This window comes from Electrophorus electricus, unplaced genomic scaffold (genome assembly GCF_041902795.1).
Source record: "Electrophorus electricus isolate QZ-2024a unplaced genomic scaffold, ASM4190279v1 Scaffold340, whole genome shotgun sequence".
Lineage (NCBI taxonomy): Eukaryota > Metazoa > Chordata > Actinopteri > Gymnotiformes > Gymnotidae > Electrophorus > Electrophorus electricus.
Genome location: NW_027658628.1, coordinates 18,754 through 28,687, shown reverse-complemented (window position 1 = coordinate 28,687; position 9,934 = coordinate 18,754). Strand labels below are relative to the sequence as shown.

Below are 9,934 nucleotides of genomic sequence, written 5' to 3'. Positions count from 1 at the left end.
TGCATGCTGACCCATCCACATAGAGGCATAGGTCTGGGTTACTTATGGCTTCTTCAAAGAGATCAACTCGCGGTATATATACTTCAGCTAAGACTGCTGTGCAGTCTTGTGGATCTCCATCCTCCTCCGTAGGAAGGAGTGTAGCTGGGTTCAATGTTATACACCTTTTGACAGTTATATTAGGCATATCTAAGAGGGTGGTGTGGTATCTCAGCTACCACTGGGCTGATAAGTGTGACACTCTTTGGTCCTGCAGTATTCGGTGTAATGCGTGTGGGACTAAAACAGTAAGAGGGGAGTATGCCACTATGGTTTAGGTAGCGAAATTATGGCTTGTGGTCGGTTTTGAGACAGCTTGTGTGTATTTCCCCCTTTAATGATATGCCCCAAGAACGTCACTTCCTCCTTACAATTCTGTAATTTTGCTCTACTAGGTCAGTTACATGTATGTTACATCTGAAATATTTCCATGAGCTTTTATGCAACATACTAAACAAAGGTTTGGAACAGGCTAAGTCAAATCAGGCTAACTCTCAGCAGGTCAAAAGTACTTCAGACTGCAAACTATGATCTAGTATTTTATCCAATTTTACCATAATTGTAACGCAGGGAGGCTTGGCAGGATACAAAAGAGGAGCAATGATGCATACAACGATGTTTATTTAGAGACATGGAAGACAACGTAGCACTAAGGCTATCGTGGGATCAAACACTGACAACGTTAACGTTTACACAAAGGACTTATATACGCAAACAATAACAACACAATGAAGGGCAGCCGTGAAACACAAGGGAGCATGGCCACACGGATGAACACACACACACACACACACACAAGCAAATACACACGGGGAGACGTTTGGGGGGGGGGCATACCGTGACAAGAATATGTTCACACATGGTCGCTCGCTCGCTCTCTCGCTCTCTCTCTCCCCATCCTTTCAGCCTTTGGGTTTCAATAATACCCCCAGGGCAGACAGAGCCACTATTCAAGCAATGTAATATTCTGTAATATTCTACTCTGGCTCCTCCTACCTCTGCAATGACATCCTCAGCTTTTATTTCAGTGGGTGGCGTGTGATGTCATAATGCAGCCGCATCAATTAAGCGATTATGATGTAGTCAAAGAACAGATTTTTCAAATGAACAATTTCTGTGACCCATTTTTAGACTACAGATCACAGATAACGGGTACACTAAATTTATTATGGGTCAGTGCGGTAGTTACAATTGCAATCCAAGACGCAAGGAACATGTTCCTTCTGAGAAATATGAAAAGGAAAAGCACGGGATATTTGGTAAATATGGGAAAAAGAAAAACGAAAAAACACGAGCCCAGATCCCTGCCAGAATAGAGGATGACTTCTTGGATGAACTGTGTGTGTGTGTGTGTTTGTCTGAGAGAGAGAAATCTACGTAGAAGTGTTCTAAGTATCTATACAACGCTAATAAGACATTTTCTGTTACTTTTTAAACAGATACTAGACCAAAGTATTTATTGAAAAATGACTTGCCTACTGAGAGAACTGAATCAGCCATGGTAAGTAAAGTAGAACCAAGACAAATGATTTAAAGCCATACTGAGGCAAGGGACAAAAGCCACAAAAAATGGAAAAACAGCTATGGTGAACAGTGATGCTAATTTAATACTTGTACTTAAGTACACTGAAATGTCTTTGAATATAAATTACAAATGCATTTCAACAAATGTTGGAGAAATTAATTAAAAACACTAATGTCAATTTATTTAGAATATATTTAGGACACATACATTTAGCATATGCAATCTTTGTCAATTACAGGAAAAAAAAATACTGTTGGTGGGTTTTTTGTTTGTTTGTTTTACATTCTCCTTACTATAGAATTAACAGTCGACTGTTCGGTGACTTTGCATGCTGAGTTGTAACACTGATTATTAGTATAATTGTGGCTAGAATCAAAATCAACACTAGTTAAAATGACTGAATGCATTGGAATTTATTATTCCAATAGCACAATTTGAATGGGTCTACGGTACCTTAGTGTGTCAGGTCCTGTTATTTCTGTTGAACATTTGATGTTTGGGGGCACATTTTTACATCATTAGGCCTGCAGGCTATGTGATAACGGCTATGCGATAAAAATTGTATTTGTTTCCTTTCCAGTCCAATACAAACTATAAATTCCAAATGCATCAAAATGTAATTAAAGTCATATTTCAATTAAATGTATTTAAATACTGTTCAACAATATTTCTACTTATATCTACAGGTGGAACTGAAGTCTTTCAAAAAGATAGAACCTCCAGATATGAATTTCAAGATGATGCTTCCTAAAAAGACTCCTTTGAATCAGATTTACGATGACAATGACTGGGATGAGTGTACTGAGGACCTGGAAGCCATGTTTGCTAGAGTGAGAAAGTCTGCAGTGGAACAGAGCAATCCTAACACTTGTTTTCCATAAATTCTCACAATGCTATGAACTATGCATTTCAAGTAGATGTAATTAAATATTGCTTAACACTGTTTCTCTTCATAGTTGGAGGTGAAATTGAATTATTTCATAAAGATGCAGTATGATACCTGTGAACATGATATGGGCCAACTGATTGAGGAAATGGAATCCACAGTTGTTAGAGTGAGAAAGTCTGCAATGCAGCAGAGCAATCCTAACACTTGTTTTCCATAAATACTAACAATGCAATTAAATATGCATTTCAAGTAGATGTAATTAAATATTGCTCAACACGGTATTTGTGTCTGCAGGTATTAGACGCCGTACTTGCTAGGGAGGATATGGCTGCATAACCTCTGACGACAGCAATAAACAGCATTAAAAATACTCTGACATTTTTCAGTCTAATCCTTGCCTATGTTGTCTGCAACACAGTCAATTATACCATGGATAGTAATTATATGTTATTTTTTTTGTCTCAGAAACATTCTGAATGTAACATTTCCTACAGCCTTTAAGATACAATCACCATACTTGGCACCCACACTATTTTTTCCCTCGATGTCCACTTACATCTGTGTGGCTTAACAATCACAATTCATTTTTACACAACCAATTTCCAACTTCTATATATATATATCGCTCGGAATTCAACAGACACCTGTTGCTACTGCACCTTTGAGACGGATGTAGGATAAATGAGCTCCTTTATGATTGGCTGCCCTGTATTGTGCTTCATTCAAAAGGTACTCAGAGCTGAAATGCCTGAGAAAGGCAATTTAAGTGGGTGTGCTAAACCTCTATAGGCTGAATAGGCAGAGATACGTAAATAAAGTGTTCTTGTGACATTAGAAATACAAATTTCAAAAGGGGCATTTTTGGCAGCTTAACTGACATAGTTAAGAATTTTAACATTTAAAATATATATATTAAAAGGAGAATGTTACTTATTTCACTCTGACTGTAAAACAGTGCATATTTTGTTAAATGGGATTTCCATCCCATGTTTTTAAGGCTGCCTTATGTATAAATAAATATGCAAGAATGCAGAGCATGAATAGGTCAGTCTTCCATTCTGTATCACATACCTACCCTTGATAACACCGTGGTAACTGGAAAAAAAACAACCCTTTTTACTTAGTTGTCACTACTTCCAATAGACTTCACGCTAATCTCATAGAAGTCCGCCCCTTTCCGTGTCCTCCGGAAACAGCACTACCGTTGTGTTGTGACGGGATTTGTTCCTGAAGTTGTATGCGTTTTCTGAATTTGCACCGCATTTCTAAAGTGTGTTACCACTTTGATGAATATGCTTTGTGTATTTGCAGCACGATGGGTTTTCCAGGACACCGTAATTTATGCATGTTTAATTCCATCTTTTATTCACGTACTAAGCCCAACTCTATAGGCTAATATTTATAAAACCGAGATAACCATAGAAACGTCTTCATCTGTGCTTGATACTTTCACGGAAATACGGAACTGCTGCTTGTCAAGCTTGTTTCATCAGGTTTTATATCATCGTCATGACGTGTTTGAATTGATCCCAGGCATATGCAGTCCTCATCAAAATCCATGCATGTCCTAGGCTGTGAGTAAGGTATGTTCTCTCTCTGGTCACAGTTGGCAAATAAATTATGCATATAGATTGTGGGGAAAACACTAGCACGTGTTCTCCAAAGAAGTGTCTTAATATGAGCTATCTAGCTAGTTCCAATGTCAACTGTAATCATAACACTGGGTTTCTCTCTGTGCTCAGGTGTCTTATTCGCATGCCAGTAACATGTTAGCGATATTGCAGTAGTGTGAATTTTTATGTTGCCCGTGATGAAAGGTGACAGCGAATAAAAATCCAAACATTTTTTTTTGTTCAGGTCTTTTTAACGGTCATAACCGACACATATTTATCTAACAAAAAATCAGGTTCCTCTAAATGTGTGGAGGAACTGCTGTGTATATTTTTGTTTCCAGTGGCCTGAGTACCTAAAATATGTCACCATTTTAGGAAGCAGGAAAGCAGGGCTGCTTACAAACATGACATTAGTAAATTATTTTTGGGATATTTTCATTTATGATTTTCCCCTTTTTGTTGTTTGTTAGCTTTTTTACTTTCATTTTTTGTAGGGACTGTGATATATATTTTGTTATTTGAATGCATAATATAGCTTTGGGGCTCCCACAGACACTTGTGTATATACACATATTAGGGGAGATTTTTTCATTGGTTTGTATATGTTTTTGAAGGAATGCACATAGTTCTTATGTTTGAGCCACTTTAAAGATATTTTTTGACTTGTATCAGAAAGGAATGCAAGCATTTATTCATATCAACATTTTCCTTGCAGAGTCATTTCAAAGACGATGCAACAGAATAGTTTTGCTTTTCTATTCTGTACTTTGTTTATTGACAGGTAATTCCACCCTCAACTTTTTAGGGTGCCTCCCCATAATTGCTCAGCTCTTCTGTGTAATAAAAGCAGGATTGGTTTGTATATCACATTGGTGTAGGTAATTTTCACTTGTTATATAAAGAACATTCTAATGGCTTTGGGGGAGACAAGCCAAATTAGTCCTTTATAATTGTAATTATATATTACTTTGCTTCATTAGAAGTTTGTGATTATTCCTGTTATTCATCAACTTAGATACCGTGATTTACTGGGGTAGGTCAAATTAAAAGATAATTGCCTGCTTATATTAGGTAAAGAAAGTTTTTTATGTCATAGTTTTCACTTACTATGATTGGGACAATACATCTTTTACATGAGGATGGATTTTATCAAAGCTTATAGGGATCTGTATGCGATGCATAGGACGCTTATGCCTTATTTAGTTCACTAAATACAAGCAGTTCATTTTTGTTTTAAATGTTGATGTTCCACCTGCTCCATCAGACCCTCTGCTTTGACACTATGTCCACCTGGTGTACATCAGTAAGCACAGCCTATAACAAGGTATGTCTTAGCCACTTGTAATCTTCTAAGCATTAACTTTCACAACATTTTTATGACAATGTTAGTCTTTATAGTTTCCATAACTAGGTGCTTAACTGAAATCAGCTCCAGTGTTTCATGTTGATGTCTTTCATTTTTCATACATAGTCATGTATATATTTGTGACATGCTACATTTGTTACTGTTTTCACTTGAACAAGGAAAATCATACTCAAACCAGATATATAAGTGGACAGTCAGGGTGAAATAAGTAACATTCTCCTTTTAATGTTATATTTAAAAAAAATATTAAAGGTCTTAAGTATGTCAGTGTTTTTGTTAGTCTTTTGGCCAATGTTTTTTTTTTAAAAGAGATAAGGAGATACCAGAACAAAATAGAAAAGCAAATAATAGAGGAAGATGGCATGGGATGGAGGGATGGAGGGATGATAAAAGACAGGGGTAGTAACGGATAATTTATTCTATTCTCTCAGCTATTCTCTTTAACTAATTCTGAAGTCTGCATCTTTATTTTCTATTTGAATGTTAACTTTACGACTAGCTGATTGGGGTTTAGGAATGACACTAGCGTTGATTTTGATTCTAGCCACAGTTCTAGTAATAAGCAGTGTTACAACTCTACATGCAAAGTCACTGAACAGTTGACTGTTAATTCTGTAGTAAGCATAATGCAAAAAATACAACAACATATTTTGTTGTGATTGAAAAAATTACGTCCTAAATACATGCGTTGTAAATACATTGACATTAGTATTTTTAATTAATTTCTAACATTCAGAGACATTCAGAGGTATTTCTATTAAGCCCAGAGTCAGCTAGGTCTCCGCTCTCTAATTACTCAATGAACCTCAATGGTCTCCCAATCACATCTTCTCTAACAGTTAAAGATCTTGGAGTTATGGATCCCAGTCTCTCGTTCGAAGCTCACGTAAATAAATAATGTTTCTAGGACCCCCTTTCTCCACCTTAGAAACATTTCAAAGATTAGGAACATGCTCTCCACACATAATGCAGAAAAGGTAGTCCATGCATTTATTACTTCAATATTGGACTACTGTAATCCCTTACTATCTAGCTGTGCTATTAAGTGCCTAAAGTGCCTAGCGAATTCAAAATGCAGCAGCCATAGTTCTTAATAGAGCTAGAAAATTTGATCACATCAATCATATCTTAGCTACTTTACTTTGGCTCCCAGTAAAATTTTGTATTGATTATAAACTACTTTTAATAATTCCAAATGTGCATTAGACTTTACAGTAACCTAAGACAACCCTTTTGCATGAAGGGAACTGGTAACTATGCTCACCCTCCATAATGTGCAAAAGATATTTAAAGTGTAGGACAGTCGAAGCATTATGTGTGCGTGTGCGTGATGTTATTAACGTGACAGTAAAAGCTTACCATTTTTAAATGGGGGCTGATCGACTTTCCACTTATGCAAGACTTATGTCAAGAGTACATGTCAAAAATTAGAGACGAAATGAGGTGCTAAATGCCGCAATTAGGCATACAGCAGTCAAAGGCAATTTGGAAACACACTTAGAAAACAAAGATCATGATCTTTGATCATGATCAAACTTTCAAAAAGCTTATCAACGTGACGAGAATGTGAGGTTTAGTTTCATCTATAGTGTTACAGTATCAATGTGAAATATGGATATCGAGGTCAGCATCACGTAAGAATGTATATGTGTGAAACATCTTCGTCGCCATAAATGTTGTGTTGTTACATAATTAAGCAGTCCATCCAGTTTCATTTACTTGATTTATTAGCAACCTGTGTCCACTGTCTAACTCAAGTATTTTTATTTTTATTTCCTCCATGTTGTTTATAATAGGCCTACAGTAAGAAATCCTTTTAACTGATTAATAATTAAAAAATATCTTTCTTGACTATAAGAATATAGCTTAACCACTAGAAAGATTAAACATCCAGTGAGTGTGTATCCTGGCATGTTAATGTAAAAGGCAGCTCCTACTGGATTTGGGGAAAGATTAGTAAAAGATTTCAAGTATCTGCAAAGCAGAAAACTGCCTATTCAACAGGCATAAATGATGTGCTACCGCAGTAGTTGTGTTATTTGCATAGCCTAATTAATATCATTAGATCAAGTTCTATATTACCTATATTGTTATATTACAATTTTGCTTTTGCTTTTTTGCTTCACAATTGTTACACACAATTGCTGCACCTGATACAAGGATAGGAATTTCAATTTATTCATACTGGATATAAGAATCATTAATGGCTGCTGAGTGAAGCACTTTCATTGAAAATTCATCCACCAATTTTTTTTTTTTTTTTTTTTTAACCAGACACAGGGCACATCAACCAGGAATACATTCCAGCTCTGTTTTAGAACACTGGCTGTGATTCATTACATTTTGGCAATTGTGAAAACAAACTGGATGATACTTCTAAAAGTAATTGTGTTTGCAGTTTATTTGCACAGTTACATGAACAACACGTAGTAATCGGATCTAGAAAGTTGCCAACCCTATTAAAATATTAGGTTTATAGTATAATATTTGAATTAAACAGACAAAACATTAATCACAATCATTTGCATGATGATTAAATCTTGAAACAAAAATGTATCAGAGAGCTGTAGTGTTTTTCACAGACACACACCCAATTAAACTGTGCTTGACCATTTCTTGCCCTCTATATCATTCTCTGCAGTTTACTGAGAAAGACCTGACACTGGGTAATGCCATTGTCTATTCGAAGGCCAAAACAACAACAATCTTGGTTATCAAAGATTCACTCCACCCTGACCACAGCCTCTTCTTTTAGAAATCTGCAGAAATAAATATATGAATTTATTACCCCCCATCAGTGGACCTTTAGAGCTTTATTATTCAAAATAAGACAGACAGATGAACAGACAAACGCAAAATGTATATATAATATTTTTAAGTATTCGCCATCTGCACCATTACAGGAATAATGTGTGTGTGTGTGTGTGTGTGTGTGTGTGTATGTATGTATGTATGTATGTATGTATGTATGTATCTATGTATATGGTTATGTGTGAGTACATGTATGTTGGATTGTATATGTACACGTATTAGAGTGTGATATTTATCGTTTATGGATTGGCTCTGTATGGATTTTATCAAAGGTGTCCACTCTAGATTATTGGTTCTGTTATTGATTAATTCTGAGAATTATTCTATTGATATATATACTCTATCAATAGATTTTTCTATTGGGTGACACTAATATTATTTTTTGTTTTCCAGTTCATGAATATGTTTTTTTGTTTGTTGTTTTTTTGCAAGAATATTTTTATTATATCAATATAATAATGTTATACATAGTATCCTGTCATATTGGTTGATGATATGTCTCCTAGGAGACATAAAGATGGTGTTGGATGGATATGGTTATTTAAAGCATGGGATATGTTGGTGATGCACTATATTGGACTGTTTGCACTTGTGTAGCATGTTGTCTGTTGCACTGTTGTTTTTATGTTGCACCATGGCCCTGGAGGAACGTTGTTTCGTTTTTGTTGTGTACTTGTATATATACCTGAAATGACAATAAAACCACTTGAACTTGAACTCGAACTTGATGACGACTTGCCAAAATTGCTTGATAGGTGTGCTCTGCCATGTGGCGTGAATGTAATCGTCAACTGTGATTTGAGTAAAGTATGTACAGATTGCTGAGCTTGTGAAACCAATTTTAAACATCCAATGTGTAGTATAATGTACTCTGTATTATTTTGTACTGAATGCATTGTAGGTTAGTGTTGCTGTCATGTGGTAATTATTATTACACATTTTAATCCAAACTGCAGCGTCGGGGGCTAGTAATAAATGTTCCTCCTATTGTCTCGATGGGAGAGTAACTGTGAGATTTGATTTCACTATTATTTTGTATATCTTAGATAATAGGTTTTTTGTATTAAGAATGCTTGTTTATAAATTCTGATATGGATGTAGGTATCGGAATTGATTTTTGAACACATAGGTGATCTTAGCTGATGGTATTGTAGGAACTGGGGGCTTTCTATAGCATATTTTGGGGCTAGTTGTGGGCGTGACATGAAACAAGTCTTAGGATAAATATGTTTAAGGTTTGTAATGCCTTTTTCTATCCAAGATGTAAAGTTTAATATTTTTGTTCATGGTAAAGCCTGGATTGTTCCAAATGGGAGAATGAATAGTTCGTGTGAGTGTGGAGTTTGATATCTTGTGGAATTTCCACCAAACTGTTAGTGTCATGGCCACCTTCAAACTGTTGAAACATGGATATTTTTGAATATGAGTCTGGGCACATTTTAAACGCCTGCCGCAAACATTACTGACATTATATCTTGTTTATGTGATTGGCTGTGCTTCTCTAGCCACAAGTACTTTTTGATTTATTTATTTTTTAATTTGGTAATTTTATATATAACAGCAACAAATGACATCTTAAGTTTTATGACAAAATGTGCAAACAAGCTGGTCTGACCGGTGTGTAGCGGGATATGACTCAGTGCATCTCTGGTGCTGCTTTTGATGAGTACAGTGTCATAAGTGTGTCTGTC

At 35.7% G+C, this 9,934-nt stretch overlaps 1 long non-coding RNA gene across 1 annotated transcript; it reads left to right on the top strand.

Moving 5' to 3' along the window:
• The first annotated feature begins 1,476 nt into the window (after positions 1-1,476).
• LOC145655769 (uncharacterized) lies at positions 1,477-2,606 on the top strand. The gene is made up of 3 exons (XR_014121710.1): positions 1,477-1,540; positions 2,251-2,394; positions 2,521-2,606. It is a non-coding gene; the product is annotated as an uncharacterized LOC145655769 (long non-coding RNA).
• The last annotated feature ends 7,328 nt before the right edge of the window (positions 2,607-9,934 follow it).